The sequence below is a fragment of the Sabethes cyaneus genome, chromosome 3 (assembly GCF_943734655.1).
Source record: "Sabethes cyaneus chromosome 3, idSabCyanKW18_F2, whole genome shotgun sequence".
In the NCBI taxonomy this organism is placed as follows: domain Eukaryota; kingdom Metazoa; phylum Arthropoda; class Insecta; order Diptera; family Culicidae; genus Sabethes; species Sabethes cyaneus.
Genome location: NC_071355.1, coordinates 46942617 through 46959750, shown reverse-complemented (window position 1 = coordinate 46959750; position 17134 = coordinate 46942617).

Below are 17134 nucleotides of genomic sequence, written 5' to 3'. Positions count from 1 at the left end.
TAAGATCGTCAGCATATAACATATATAATGGTGTTGAAACGCTATCAAAATAGCTATTAGCAGTATAGCGGACAGCTTCATGGGGTACGTGACACGGAATCAGCGGTACGATTGGCTTTACGATGAATGTAGGAGGATGGTGTAGAAGAAGAACGCTGCACGGGCCGCCAGAGCGTGTTGTGCCACACGTCGCAACATGGAAGGACGCCGACAGAAGACGATGCAGTTAATTCAAATCTTCCGGGAGTAAAAGCGTTGTTTGGAAGAGCGGGAGGATGCGGAGTTCGAGCAGCTGCATCGTTCTCAGGCAACACTAAAGTTCTACCAGAAACTCAACGGATCCCGCAAACGTTTTGTGCCGCGATCTAAAATGTGTCGCGATTAGAATGGCAGCATTTTAACGGGCGTTCCTGAGATGACCGAACGGTGGAAGTCGCATTTCGATGAACACAATGCGGAACAACCATGGCGGTGAGGAAAGCAATTTCGACGGTGTAGCAAACAGGGAAGAAGTGCCAGTCGCAACGATGGGCGAAGTTAAGGAGCAATTAGTTCGACTGTGAGAACTATCGTGCGATCACCGGTCTCAATGCCGCCTACAAAGTGTTGTCCCAAATAATTTTCCGCCGACTATCACCAATTGGGAACAGATTTGTGGGAATGTACCAAGTCGGCTTCGTTGCAGGACGGTTAACAACGGAACAAATATTTAGACTGCGGCAGATCCTCCAAAAAGGTTCTGAATACAGAATTCTAATGCATTATTTGTTCATTGACTTTAAAGCTGCATATGATACCATCAACCGAAAAGATCTATGGAACATCATGGACCAAAACGGCTTTCCCAGGAAGCTTATCCAATCTACGATTGAACAGTGCTGTGTCCGGAGTTCGAGTGGATTGTCGAGTTTATTTGAATCGCACAGAGGACTTTGTCAAGGTAATGTTCGACAGAGCGCTACAAGGTGGTTTGAACCGTGCGGGTATCAACATGCGGGGTACGATTGTCAAAAAATCTAGTCGATTCGTAAGCTTTGTCGATGACATGCATATTACCGGCAGAACATTCGTAGCTGTAGAGGCCGACCGACGCCGTTTAGGCAGTAGAGCGATAGAACGGCGATGAGTTTAAGGGGACATAAACGACTAAAACTTTTGAAAATTTGCTAATTTTTTTATTTCAGATTTTGATTTTGCAGTCTTTCGCTTATTTTGATACTAATTTTGTAATGATCCGACTACGGGAAGTCGCCGAAAAACGATCATACACATAAGCGTTCCAGTACGGCATGGAACAACCTCGAGGGAATAAAACGCCGCTCCTAAAAAACCACGGTTTTCAAACTTTATGTACCTTTTTCTCAGAAACTACACAACGTATTGGAACAAACTTTTTTGTTATGTTGGGAGTAGCTTGACAAAGACTTTTATAGCTTTTGGGCTATGTAAACGAAACACTGCCAGAAAAAAAGAAAAAGAAAACAAAATTTTGTTTTTTCAGCCATCTTTTCTTCTTCTTTTTCGAAACTTCTTTTTCAAAATTTTTAGTTGTTTATGTCCCCTTAAGGTAGTTGAGATCGAATTTGCGAACTGAGTCGTAAGACTAAGCCCGCCGTACAAAGTGTTCTCTGTTGTACAAGACGCCTATTAGACCAGCTGTTTTCAACGGGCATGTAATGTGGACAATGCTAGAAGAGGACCTGCTCGGGGGTTCGAGAGACGAGTGCTAAGAAGCGGACTGCTTCAGTGGCGTTCAGGAGGATGGAATATGAAGCGGAGTTTGGCCCATGAAATCGCCTCGTCCAGGAGCACAACGAGCAAAATCGTTAGGCCAGATGGAGCAAGATTCGTCGGCAAGAACACGGTGTCCAAAAAAGTAAAGTTGCCAAAATGGTCACCTAACAAAAAAGTGTTTCCAATTTTATAAAAATGCGTCAATTAAGATGAAACGGCTAGCGATAGATCACCCCACCTTATATCGTCATGATGTTGGGGGACTGTTTCGTTCACTGTTTTAACCAATAAAACGTACTCATTGGGGATATTTTTCAAATATTTTTAATTTTATTCTTTTCTGCTTTGTCTCAGTTTTGGTTTCTTTATTATTCTTGAACTATGTACAGGGTTTTACTTTTAGCTGTTTTATTTGCAACAGGATAAATTTTCATAAAGTTCTATAATAATTATAAATACAGTATAATTTATAATATCTTTTCACTGTATCTGTGTTGTATTAGGGTTCTTCTTGGTATGCGTGTGTGTGTGTAACATTACTTCAACTTACTTCATTTTTTTTCTTTAGCATTGTTTTTGTTCTGTTTTTGTATTATATAAAGATATACAGTTTCACATACAGTTTTTGTTTCACTTTTTTTTTGTCACAGTACACACTGTATTTAGACTTTTTTTTCTTGTTTGCTATTATAAAGAGCTTTTTTTTTAATATTTCTACGCCTGTTCTGTTACAATTGATGAAATGATCCACATCGGGAATGACCAGTAACCTCGGTTAATTGAGTGGTTGGGTGGAAAAATAAGATTAAATGCAATTGACCAAACCTATTGAAAATGGTCCTTATTTTCATTGTTCTTTGAGTTTTTTTTTCGTTTAATTTATTCAACGCTCGGTCGGTATTAATGGCCGAACAATGATGGTGTGCAGATGTAGCTGCAGATTTACGGCAGTTCGTGAAGGGGTGTTAATTTAGGGATTTATTTATGAGAGCTTTTGATTCATTACAACAATTTGCCGTGTGAATGTATTGTTTGTTTGGTTGTATGTCGGTGCATGGGTGTGGGTGGTTTATGTGGATATGAGCGAAAACATTTGCGTGACCATATTTTTCGTTTGTTGTTTTCCGTTCAGTGAACATATATCAATTATAACGTTGTGCCGAGTGGTGAAAGAACACGTAAGGATTGAACTTGAAATCCGTTTTCAATTTTTGTTTTCGGCGTCCGCTCAGTTGAGGATTCATTTTTGGCTGTTCAATTTTTATTTTTCGCACCAACTGTCTTCCGCAGAGAAAATGTACTATTCTTTATGTCAGTAATGAGAATGAATAAATTGTGTTCGTGTGGTGGTTTGTTGTGTCATGTTTTGTTTAATAATTTTATCGCCTTTATTATTTCATGTACCTGCTGCTGCTGGAGGGCTTATCCAATAAAGTGACATGACAGATTTTACTTGCACAATTTTTTATTCGTGATAATTTCATTCCGTTGAGCATCCGATTTTTTGGTGTTGCTGTGGTTTACCCCGGACACACATGCTTGTTTGTAACACGTGCATTCGGAGGGGAGTATGTTGGTTGTACGTGGATTCAATCCTTGCTTTGTTCGTTCCATTAACACTCCTCTACATTTGCTATAGGCTTTGTGCTGCTGCTTCGTATGTGAATGATTTTCATACAATATGCATATGGTAGTCTCTCATGCATACTAGTCTTGATAAGGGTAACTATTTGGACTAATTTAATTGGATTTACTGATTAATTTTTTTATTATTATATATGAATGTTTTGTTTAGCTCTTGGTATTTAAATTTAACTATTTAATCACTCATGGAGTTATTTATGGATAAATTTCAGTGATTTAGTGAACTTTGCGATTTAAGAGTGTAGACTGCATCACGTCTAAGCATTTTCGTTTTTTTAAGGAAACCGTACGTCAATGTACGATTTACAATATTCTAGTAATTTTCTGCAAGTTTTTGATTTGAAAAATATAGCTATCTATCTGAACCGTCATCATTTTGCCTCTACTTTGCATCATCTATCTCGCGTCTAGTTACTTTTGTGCAGATCATGTCTAGATATGACTTTGACAACTCTACTAGATTTCTTCTATGGTTTCGTTTTTCTCTTTTCTATTCATGAATCAAGCATGAATGGAATTGGGAAAAAATCTGTCTGTTTTTTTTTCACCTTCTTTGACTCAGAGCTTGTTGCGAAGGCTCTCGTCTATTTACAAACATACATAGCTAATGAAGTTTGGTTTTTCTCGAAAAGGGTGGAAGCATTTTTTCCCCTTTCGGAACCATTCCGAGCAATCGATGCTTTGAGCGAAACGAATCGTTCAGTGAGGCCTTTGATCGCGATAATAGCGATAAATGGGATAAAATCGATTGGCGAATGATTCTAATTTATTTCATTCAAAAAATTTACACTATCAGCACGTACGCCGTGGAAGTTTTCTCATACAAAAATATGTTTGGTTTAATTTTTATGTAATCTTTTGTGTGTGTGTGTTTGGTATTTGCATGCAGTACAAAATTAAGGCACTCGACGTTCATGGGTGTGTCCATTTCTTTTAAGGTTAGCGAGCCGCTGCGGAAAGGGACAGCTCTTAACTTTTTACATCAATATACAAGTGCTCAAGTTTAAGGTACGCACATCGTTAAACGTTTATTTGCTTTACTATAGAGACTAGTTAGTACAGTTTGAGACCATCTTCTGAGTTTGAAGTCCCATTGCTAGAAAGTTTGAACAGTATTCGAAGTTAGAGAAAATGTAGAAAATGTGCTGCCGCATAGACGATTTAACTGTACAAATTCTCACAATTTGTGACGAAGATAAATGCTAAACTGTAGCAGTGTTAGTAGATATAGAACGGGAAAAAAGAATAAAGCACCTCACTGAACAATTATATTCCGTTTTGTTTTTGTTTGGTTTCTAACGAGAGGCTATCTTTCATATCTACATCTTGCCTTCTACTGTTATCTATTCTTTCTCGTCTAGATATATTCTGTTACGAATTAATCGAAAAATTATTTACACTCAGTTAAAGCAATTTCCCAAAGCAATTTTTGTTGTTTGTTTATTTTTGTTTTGATTTATATAATAGTGTTCTCTTTGTTCTAGTTATTTCGCCTCTGACACGAAAGTGAAATTTCATATGCTTGATAGGATGAACATTCAACAATCAAACGTTGGAATCAGATAACTAAAGATTCTTCAGGCAGACAACACAAAACAATTCGTGAGTAATTTCTTCCAATTTGCCTCCTGGTTTACGGGGGTGGATCCACGCCCACACCATTCAACGATTGGTCGTCCAAGCGGCAACAACTGAACGGTCGCTAGCTTCGCCCTAAATGAAGGTAAAACGAAACAAAAAGTCAACCGTGGCTGCTGCTGGCCGCTATTCTTTTATGGTCACGAAGAAAATTCATAACTTTTCCGCGAGCAGCAGCTCGCTTTCAGTTGAGCCCGTCTTGCCCATGAATTCCATCGGCATCCCGCGCCGGGCCGGCGGCGGGTGGGAAGGATATTTTATGGGTCAACATGAAAGGAAACAGAAATGTTTACCCGGGGGTGTGATGCAATTGAAACGTAACTGATAAAAAAATTGCGCCCGGAGTTGCGAGCGGTCAGAAGAAGGGGAAAAACAGCTCAGTGAAAATAAAAATAATAATAATGGCACATAATAATAGTAATAGTCAGTGGGAAAAACTCTGAAAAGCAAAAGGGGCAGTCCACTAGCAGTTTCCGTCCGTTTCTCGGTTTCACGAATGTCACGAACAAGTTGCTTTCTGGTGCAAAGGAAATTGGGGCGTACGGATTCGCGGAAATTTTTGAAATTCCGACGTAGTAGCAAGAACCGAAGAGTAAGCATAATAATGGTCGGGTGGACGCTGACAAGCAGGAGCAACTGTGGCTTCGAGCTATCGTGCTTCGAGTTATCTCAGACTAAAGTTTATGTATTCATGCGCTCGTTGGAGCGTTGGTTGAAGGGGGGCAAAGTCTGTTGGATTATTTTTTCATGATGGTTTATGTTCTTAATAATTCGGATATTGCTTGGTAGGTACGATTTGTCTTCGGCAATTTCGTCTGAATGGGAATTTTTTGCATCCTTTGTATGTTTTTCAATGGAATGCGATTCCTATCAATTTGAATGTTTGAATGTAGGTTATAATAGGTCGAAAGGACTGTTATTGCGAAGTTCAACTGGAACCACCCAATGATTGTTAGTATAAACCTGAACATTTAGAATTCAGAAAAAAAGAAAAGAAACGATTTATTTTGGTTGTAAAGCAGGACAGAATGTTAGCTTTTGTAACGAATCGTGACATAAACTAGATCATTACTAGAACTTGTTATTCAGAATTAATTCTGTCATAAATTTGTGATTATTATTTGATTGGGATTAGGTGAAAACTTCGTAAAGTTGCAAAACATACAACATTTGCGAAAAATATTATGCAAATACTTTTTAGTCGAAAGTCAGCGTTTCTTACTGAAGGTTTATGCCGACGCTGCTCTATCCAGGTCACACTGTTCTACCGTAGTGGTTTTAACCAAGGTGAGTAACCTTGGTTTTAACGTTCTGGTCAAAAGTAGAAAACTTGATCACGAATAATCGACTAAACATCAGCAAGGGCTCATACCAAACGAAAAATGAGCTTGCAAGAGCACTCTATATGTGGCATAGCAGCAGGCCTTTCCCAAGTGATTGGAAGTGTGGGGACTTGTTCGGAATGTAGAAAAATCATGTTTGAAATGTGCCCAGAATGATAATACTATGCAACTAGGCACGGCATGAAAAAAGCTCGGCTTCAAAGTTGTTACACCGGTCAAAAATACTTGTAAAATAATAGCTTGAAAGTTTCACAACGCCTATATTCATCGGAACTGGCAATGTTCGACTATTGTCCTTATTGGAATGCTTCTTCACTTAATTTTTTTCTTATTTGTCAATTAACATTCTTTTAGTAATAAAAATGTTCACGGTGGTGGAAAAAGCTGTTCTGCTACATGGATAATTTTAAAACATTTTTTGTATTGCATAGAAATTACTCTATGCTAGTCGAGATTTTCTTAGAACAAAAGTCGAAATTTATTAGGTCTACTCAGTTCGACACTTTTAAAAGATATTCTTGCCTGCTGAAATGAAAGCTCTTCATTGTAACTTGTACTGTCAGGGTTCTTCTCGTAAGATTGAATTTAATGAAGTTGAGTTCCGAAATTGAAATTCGTTTTTGAAAACTTTTGAAAAGTTGAGCAAAAGTATAACCACATTCTATTTCTTAGCGACTGTAACAGCCATTTCGTCGTAAAACGGAAAGCCGATTAAATAGATAAACTCAATAAAATCATCACCCTTCGTCACCAATGCAGTGTAGATGTCCAGGCCTTTCTACAACATGCTCGACATTTCGTCAATGGCAATGTAAGCACACAATGTTTCCTTTCATAGGCCTCTCTAATGCTTTGGATCCTCTTAATAAAAACCGGGTCGAAGCTTGTCAAGAGAATTAAGAAAAATGTGAACATTTTTTTTGGCGCATCCAATTCTAAATTCGTAGATTTTTTCACCACTACAACATCCTTAGAGCACAAAAAAAAAGCTTAAAAGTGGTACCCATTTCCTCTGGTAAATTGATAGTAGAATGTTGTTTTTATTGCATTTTTAATGTTTGCCAAGAACGGTTCACATAACAGAGCGAAAGTGTGTTTCCCATACGTATTTGTTCAGCTTGTGTATAAAAGCAACCTTAAAATAAAAACATTGAAACTCTCATACTCGTCTTGTTCTAGCTTCGGCTGGACATATACTAAAATTGGAACGACCATACGCGTGTTAGTCACTGGTAGTTACCCGGAAATAAAAAATCTCAGTCATGCAAAGTCGATTCCGAGCTAACGACACATGCAAGTTTTGCGAGACGTTGAACCAATCTGGCCAATCGAGAGCGGAGTGGTCGACAGGTAGAAGCACTTTTTCGATAAACACCTCAATGACGAAATTCCAGAAGGAGACGGAACAGAAATTAACTTAAGAATGCCCATGGAAGATTGTGGTGCCCAGCACCTGATCTCCAAGAAGTCAAATGAGAAATCGGGTTGCTGAAGGCTAACAAAGCCGCCGGTAAGGACCGCCTACCAGCAGTGCTTACAAACATGATCGAGACACGCTGGGCTGTACACTGTGTTATTTCCAAGATTTTATGGGAAGGCTACCATAGGAATGGATAGAAGAAGTTGTTTGTTCCATCTACAACAAGGGCGATCAGCTCGACTGCTGCAGCTATCACGGTATAACACTGGTAAACGCCGCCTGCAAGGTAATTTCCCAGATCCTGCTACGCGCCGGATACCCCCAACAGGCTTCGTATAGAATTATCAAGTGGGTTTCATCGGAGCACGCGCCGAGAGATCTTACAAAAATGTCGGGAGTAGAACGTTCCCGAGCATTACAGTTTTATTGACTTCAAAGCAGCATACGATACAGTCGATCGAAACCAGCTATGGCAGATAACGCACGAACACGGTTTTCCGAGCAAACTGATGCGACTGATCAGAGCTACATTGGATTGAAGGATGTGTTTCGGGTACTACTTGGGGAAACTCTCGAGTCCCTTCGAGCCTTATCCTGCGAGCTGTTGAACATTGCTCTTTAAGAGGTGATTCGACGAACGGGCATCGATACGAAAGGCGCGAATATTAGCAAAGGTAGCGTCTAAAAGCAAATACATGAAAGACAGCGGCGAACTAGATGTATTAGATGAGCTCGTGATTTGGGATCGCTGGTGATCGCCGATAACAACACTACCCAAGCAGCACACTTTTCGCACTTATGGTTGCAGAAACTTTTTTATGACTGAAATTAGTCATAAATCGGTTGCCATGACTCGCTTGTAACAACTGTGCTAGTAGGGTAGTAAGCAGACCCAACGGCGCATTCAAGCAGGAAATCGGGCCTATTTTGCTCTTCGTAAAACGCTGGTTGGTAAATGGCTGGGTAATGCGTATGATCGGTGCTTTGCGCACTGAGGCATAAAATAGTTCCTACAGAGGTGCAGAGGTGCACTTATCCAGCAACTCCTATCCCTATCCTCGTGGTACCAGCCGACATACGAGCAACTTCGGGGGAGATCTGGTAACTAACCCCAGTGGAAATCAAGGCCGTATGCTGACGGGGAAGAACGGCTCCTTCGGGCTATGTTGGTCCTTGGGTGATATTGTGGAGTTGATTGTGGGCCTTGCAAGCCAGCATCACTAAAAACCCAAAGCAACGAACGACGTAAGTAATAATTCTGTCGGGGCCACTAACTTTTCTCGGCAGTACCCACGCGCTTTCTGAAGAAGTGAAGAGCCGCAGGTTCGAAATTGTAGTGCTGCAGGAGGTATGCTGTAAAGGAACGACGATACGATGAAGACAAGGACGAATTTTACGCGCAGATGAAGCGTGAATACGGTCGCTTCCCAAAACATGATGTCAAAATCATCATCATGGACTATAACACTCATGGTCATGACATGGTCAGGAGGAGGAATTTAGACCGGTTGATCAACCACGACGAATCTCTTTTCATTTGCTACTTATGCTACGGATACCATGACGAGGTGTTCGGATGCAATTTATACCGACCTCTCTTCTGCTTTTGATAAGTTAAATCATGAAATTGCGATTGCCAAACTCGACAGGATGCGACTTCCCAAGCAGCACATTTTTCGCGTTTATGGTTGCAGAAACTTATTTATGACTATAATCAGTCGGAAATCGGCTGCCACAATTGAATTGTAACAACTGTGCTAGTAGGGTTGGTAGCACCCTACTGCTCTGGCTGAAGTCTTACTTGGTGATCGGCATCTGCCTATTAAAATCGGAGAATCATTACCCAGCGAGTGTATTGCTACGTCCGGTATTTCACAAGGCAGTCATCTAGGCCCGCTCATTTTCGTGCTAAATGTACTTCAACGATGTAAACATTTCGCTACCGAGGACTCAGGCTTTCCTTTGCTGATGATCTTAAGACCTATCTCGAGGTCAAAAAAGTAGAAGACGCCATGTTTCTGTAACAGCAACTGAAGAGCTTTTCTAGATGGTGTTAACGGTCTAAGGCCTGTCGACTTAGTACATAGTACCTTTTTCAAGTATAGCCTCATTCCAGACAGACGGACCAGACAGAATCACAAATCGACCACGTTCTGATAGATGGTCGGCACTTTTCAGAACGCCAGAACCTATCCGGGCGCTAACATTGATTCGGACCACTTCCTAGTGATGGTAAGGATACGTCAAAAACTATCGGTTGTGAACAACGCATGATACCGGCGCTCGCCACGGTATTGACTGAAGCAACCGGATGTCGTCGAAAGCTGCGCGTTATATCTCGAAACCGCGCTGACGGAATAGAGTGAGCTGGATGAAGCCCCTCTTGAGGACTGTTGGAATTCAGTGAAAACAGCCATTAAGAGCGTAGTGGAAAACGTCCTGGGCAGTTTGGCACCGAATCGATGTAACGAATGGCTTGCCGAGGAGTGTCAGCAGATATTGGGTGAGAAGAACGTAGCGCGGGTACAAATGCTGCGTAGTGCCACCCGTCAGAATATGGTGCGATACAAACAGAAGCGGAAACAGCAAACCCGACTCTTCCAGGAGTAAATGCGCCACCAGGAGGAGAAAGAGTACGAAGAACTCGAGCAGCTGTATCGCTTTCACGACACACGAAAGGTCTATTAGCGATTCAACAGCACTACGATGAACACCTGAATGATGTGCAGGCGGAAGACCATGATAGTAGAGGAAGTGACCTCATTGGTGCAGTAAGAAACGGAGATGTGCCACCCCCATCGATAAGCGTAGTTAAATAAGCTATCTATCGGCTGAAGAACAACCAAGCAGCGGGAAGGATGCCATTGGAACTTATTAAAATGGGCCCGGACAAGTTGGCCAGCTGTTCGCATCAATTGATTATCAAGATTTGGGATACGGAACGCCTACCGGACGAGTGGAAAGACGGAGTTATCTGCCTATCTACATGAAAGACGATAAGCTGGATTGTGAGAACTACCGAGCGATCACTATCCTGGCATCTTCCAATGACTATCGGCCTATCGCCAATAGCCAAGTCAATAGATTTGTGGGAAGTTACCAGGCCGGCTTCAAGGAGGGTCGGTCTACAACGGACCAAATCTTCACCCGGCAGCAGATCCTCCAGAAGCGCGGTGAATTCCTAGTCCCCACGCATCACCTTTTCATTGATTTCAAAGCCGCATATGATAGTGTCAACCGAGAAGAGCTATGGAAAATTTTGGATGAAAACGGCTTTCCGGATAAGCTTATTAGACTTATCACGGCTACAACGGATGGGATCCAGTGCTGTATGAGAAACTCCGGTTGATTGTCGGACGCATTCGAGGACTTCGACAAGGAGATGCTCTTTCCTGTCTGCCATTCAACATTGCGCTTGAAGGTGCTATAAGACGAGCCGCGGTCGAAATGCAGGGCAGCGAGGTGGCAAGATCAGGTGGAGAGAGATCTAGCGAGCTCTGGGTGTCCGTGGAACTGGAGACCAGCTGTCATGGACCGAATTAGACGGAGAAATTATGTTACGCAGGGCTTGTCATAAGACGTAAGGCCAACTCAGTATGTAAGTAAGCGTTTCGAGGATTATGGGTAAATTCTTTAACTACAGCCTGATAAATGTATACGCACCGACGAACGACAAATTCGTGAAGGAGAAGTTCTTTGAACTTCTCGAATGGTCATATAAGGGGTGCGTAGGAAATGACATAAAGATAGTCATTGGGGAGTCAAATGCACAGGTCGGACGCGAAGAGTTCTTTCGCGCCGTTACTGATAGAGAAAGCCCCCATTCTACCACAAACGAGAATGGTCTGAGACTAATCAACTTCGCTGCACTTATCTGTGGTACATTCGGAAGCGAGCCTGGAAATATTCTAATGAAGAGACCTGCTCTCAGATCGACCAGGTTCTGGTTGATGGTCTGCACTTTTCGACTGTCGCAGATGTGCGGTCCGTCCGCAGACCAAGCGTCGATTCGGACCACTATTTCGTAGTAAGCAAGATCTGCGCCCGCGTTATTCAACATATTCAAAGCGAGACTAACAAGGACACTACGACTAAACATACTGTAGTTATCAGCGGAAGGAGTTACTTCAGAGCAATGATAATAAAGCACAGGTTAGGCAGATCGTACAAGCGTATTGGTACCCCGCCTGTATCATACAGTACAAGCAATCGAAGCGCTCGGGAACTACGTCACAACGTTCAATTCGTTGCTATAGATTGCATTGAAATTTTTCAACCACGTGGTGTAGTTGCCATGAGCACATAGTTTGTTGTATCAGTTTTCCTCACCAATATAATCAAACACGTTTTTCCTCCTAACCTGTCTATTTATTATCATTGACTTCAGAGTACTCGCAGATAACTGATGAGCTCATCGGTGAACTACTTGGAGAAAACCTAAACGAACTGTGGAAGCACATCCATCCATCAGTACTGCAGCGCGGGAGCAGCGAGTGCCAGCGAGTGCTTGACAAGAAGAACCGAGCCAGAGCTTACAGTTGCAGAGTTGCAGCTTGGCTGCAACTGAGACACGTCACAGCCGGGAGAGAGACCGAGATACTAGAGCTGCCGAAAAGAGACTTCACTGTTGTAAGAAACAGGGCTTGAAAAGGGATCGCAAGTTGAATGTGACTGCCGTGAATGCGAACTTTTCGCATTCAAACTCCGCTTTTTGAACGATCATTTGACTGTTTTTTGAATCCAGTCAATCTGCCGCTTGCGCTGCTGCCGTCTTACAATTCATGCGGCATCTCAGCAAAAGCAAACAGTCGATCTCCCGTTTTGCTTTGCGCTTTGAGAATATAAACTGCAAACTGACTGGAAGCATACGGGGACGTATTTTTTCGTTTTTCTTTTTGTCTCCAAATCGGCTACTCATAGTAATAGTTTGTCACCCGGACGTCGGTCCGACGCAAGCAAAATATTCGTTTGTATTGGACGGAGTCCGACCGACTTCTTCCATGCACATGTAGTGGTTGTTTTTTTTGTAGTATTGAGTCATACGATTGTGCGGTTGCTTTTCGTTTGCGTGGTGACTGCCAGTCATTTGACTGTTTTGCAGTCATTCGCTGCTCCAAACGGTAAAGGCAATTTGATCGAAACGAAAATGTTAAAAAGCTTTAGAACGCGTTCGTTCTACTGCGTGCAATCGGCGTTTGATTGAGCAAACTGCCAGTTGTGTTATGCATAGCGTTCGTAATTCACCACTAAACGGACGGTGTGAACTTGAATGCGCGTTGGTGTGACTGCGGTAGAAAAAAAGGATCGGTCGAAGCCCTGGTAAGAAACACCAGCACTGTGATCGAGTTTTTGCGGACGCTGAGAATTGCTTCGAGAGGCACGATACGAGAAGTTTCTTAAAAATGATCAACGAACGACAAGGAGAGGGACCTGATTACCGAAAGATCTAAGGTAATTGCAAACACCATTTCGATGTACTGTTGAATGGTGAACAAGATGAAGCTGTAAACATTCATCTTGCGATACATTCTCGTTAAATTTCGGAAATTTAATGCAGATTTATCATTTGTTTATAGACTTTAAGGCGGCGTACGATTCAGTTAAACGAAATGAGCTGTGGCGGCTTATGCTTGAATATGGTTTTCCAACTAAACTGATAATCAAAATCAAGCGTCAGAACAGCGGGTGAGACGTTGAACTCGTTTGTGACGTTAGTTGGTTCGAAACAAGGTGACGGTGGCTATCAAATTTGCTGTTCATCATTTGCTGTTTGCATTTGCTTTTAAAAAGAAATTTTAAAAGAAGTTTTCTAGAAAAAATTGACATCTCTTCAGTGCTCAAACCGTGAAATCGTGAAAACTGAACATTGAACTGAATAACTAAGATTTACTAACAGTTTGTAATTACTAAGATCAGATGATAGTTTGAAACAACATATTCGGTCATAGAGCATAGTTGCGAAAATTTCTACACGGCTCTTAAAAATCAATTCGAAAATTTATTTATGATTCGTCATTTGCGGTAGAACGTTCCATTTGACTTGCCGTAAGCTTCAGTAAAAATTCTTCCACTTTGACTGATTGATTGATTGATCGATGGTTCGATTATCGTGGAATAATGAATCACTTTTTCGTTATTTGACGTGAAAGGAATGAACGGATGAAAACTCGAACCGCACATAAGCGAGTAAGCAAACAGACAGATACATGTAGCAGTGGCGATATCCTTTCGAAACCGACAACTTTACCGTCCGACAACATCAAAACGGATTGCAGTTGCGATTGCGATTGCATCCGAATCGCATTTACATTCAGCGGCATGCTATTGACATAATGAAGTAATAATCTTATTTTTTAATCACCCCATCGACATAATTAAACTGAGCATTTATTGGTAGTAAGTACATTACAATTAAAAATGAGCGATAAAAGTGAAAACCGAAATGGATTTCGAAAGCTGGGACTTAACTGGATATTTTGCACGAACGACTGAGCACCCAATCAAGCATTACGAAAACTCACTTCCGCGGTACGGTACAGGACGTGGGTAACCGTATTTTTCGGTGTTTGATTTCTGCGCTACTTAGTTTTATTGGTCTATAGCTCGTTTCTCGTTGAATGACGCTACTCTGCTATAGTAGGTATGCTCTCCCGTGCGTCGTCGCGTCGCGTCGCGTTACAAAACACGGGAAACGACTTTATTTCCTTCCCGAACGAGGATGATGATGATGATGATGATGTTTCCTATGATTGCTCCTACCATCAGCATCATCGTTATAAACTGGCGCTTTTTTTGTTTGAGTTTTGGACTTTTTTTTTCTCTTCTTGCATCATGCGCTACAACAGTTGTTGCGCCGAGATGCACTGAATGGTGTAATTGAACTTTTTTTTCGGTTTTTTTTCTTCTTCAGTTTCAGTTCTGCATTCACACGCGCTGGGTTCGGTTTTTATTTCAATTCATACATTTAAACATTATCGTGTAATTTAATTTTCCTCCAAGGTGCACACTTGGTGAAGGGAAACGGGATTTGGTATGGAAAAGTTGGCAAAAAACGAACCTATTTTGCAGTTATATTTAATCGAATACTGTTTGGTTGTTTGTTCAGTTTGCGTACACTAATTTTTTCATTGGTTTGCTTCTGGCTGGCATGGAAAAGCAGGTTGAACGTTTAATTTTGCGTTTCGTTGCCGATGTTTTGGAGATCAACGTGGTGGTGGTTGTGGTACATATTCATTTATTCCGTAGTTTTTGTTTACTTGTCTGAACCACACGTGTTACGTACGGCAGCAAAGTTTTTTGTTTTTTAATATTTTCGGTTCACACATTTTGGTACTTTTTTTTTATTTCGAAGAAATCTTTGCTTTAGGTCCGGGTCTTATGTTGCACTTATAGAATTTTGTTTGTGTTTCTAGTACAGATATGATTTCACATCAGGTTAATATGTAATATGCGCGCTCACACGCACCCACTCTCTCGTTAAACTTTTTCTTGCATTTATTTGCTGCCTGTTTTGTGAGCTCTTTGCTTCGCAGGAAGTGAATTTTACCGTTTCTTTTAGTTTTGGAAGATTTTTTTTTCGATTATTCGTGGATTTTCAACATCCCGGGAGTTACGTGAAATTGATAACATAATTCAATTCTGTACACAGTTAGCTCGTCTGCTTAACGTTTTCCCTAGACCTAAACTTAGTGTTAGCCAACTCATTCGTCGCATTCGTCTATCAATTTGAGGGGGGCACATCGTATTTCATAGAGTTTCTTAGCACTTCTGTTAAGTAGTTTAGTTTTATTGTTTTTATTGGAAATTTCTGTACTAATTTTGATTAAAATGCGGCCCTTTTACCGAGGCCTTTGCTGTTCTTTCACTGTTTCAACTTAGAACTTCACTGGAGTGGGAAATAATGGACAGCTTAAGCGAAACAGAAATGTAAAGTAAATTAAAAACGAAATGCAAAAAAAAAAAAACGAAAAGGATAATCGCCGTGTTCCACTCGTAAACGGATAGTTTTGCTGCACGGGAATTTGAATTTCTGAATAAAATAAAATGAGCAAATAGCTGACTGGCTGGCTGGTTTGTGTCCGGACCCGGAGGGAACTGGTTTTTGCACTGTAAAGCCTTGCTTGTACTCGAATTTTTGCAATGTAACGTTTCTCCCTGCGGTAATTAAATCCTCTGCATCCATTAGTGGTGGGCTGAAAAAAAAGTAAACAGCAAAAAAGAAGAGGAGCATCCAACGCGGCTTCACAGGAATTCTGCTTTTGAAAGATATGTACGTATCATAAATACAAAGCCGTTGCCTTCGGTCATTGTGTTTTGTTGGGAAATCCGTGCATCACATTGAATGTGGTTTGCTCCATTGCATTGATGATGAATTGCGACAGAGATTTGAAGTTGATCGCTTGGTATGATGAATGTTTCAGAAAAAAAAGTGTTTTTTCGGTTCGCCTCACCAAGGCATACAGTAAAATACCATGCGCTCCCTCCATCAGCGCTCCATTAGTACGGAATGGAGACGCATGGTAACCAATGTAGTCGCGCGTGTCAGAATAAATTTTCGAATTAAGCAAATTCGGAGGTAATTTGTAATACACTATAGCATTTACGAAATTCACGGCTCTGATGGTCCACTTCACATTTACTGCCTAAATGCTCTGTGGGAAATTATGGCCTCCAGCCCTTTTTATTCGTTCGTTTGCCTCTTTCGTTCCCCACACACAGTCAATTCAGTCGACCGAACCTCCAACGGAACACGCCAGCTGGCGACGACGGTGGTGGAGGATTGGTGGTGGTTTGGGGGAAATGTATGCACATTGCTTACATAATTAGAGTCATTATTTGGCTGGGATTTTGGCGGCGCCAGCGGCAGACTACTGTGGCTGTGCCACAAATGTGAAAATAGTGAATGAGCCAGCCGTCAGGGAAGCAAAAAAATAAAAAAATCTTCTGAATTTACATGTACCGAATAATTACGAGTTTACATTGGGGTAATGTACAGAATGGGTCAAATATTTACCGTGCAGCATTTCATCTGGTGGTTTACGTTGGTCGCAACGAGCTGTAAAAAATGATAACTTATTTTCTTCAGGTTTTTTTTTATTGTCAGTCAACTGTAAATTAAAAATCGGATTTTGCCTTTTATGTACTCAACTGAACAGAAAAGTTTTTTTTCATTCCCCTATATTTTAGACCGTTAACCTACGCTCATAGTAACTTACTTTAGATAGCTAATGCTGCTGGATTTGCTTCCTTTTGGTTTCTCCTTTCCTTCTAAAGCGTTTTGTTTTCTGTTTCCTTCTGCTCTCGGTTCACTAAAGCTATGAGTTAGTTCATTCTTGCTAGTAACTGTAACCATCGT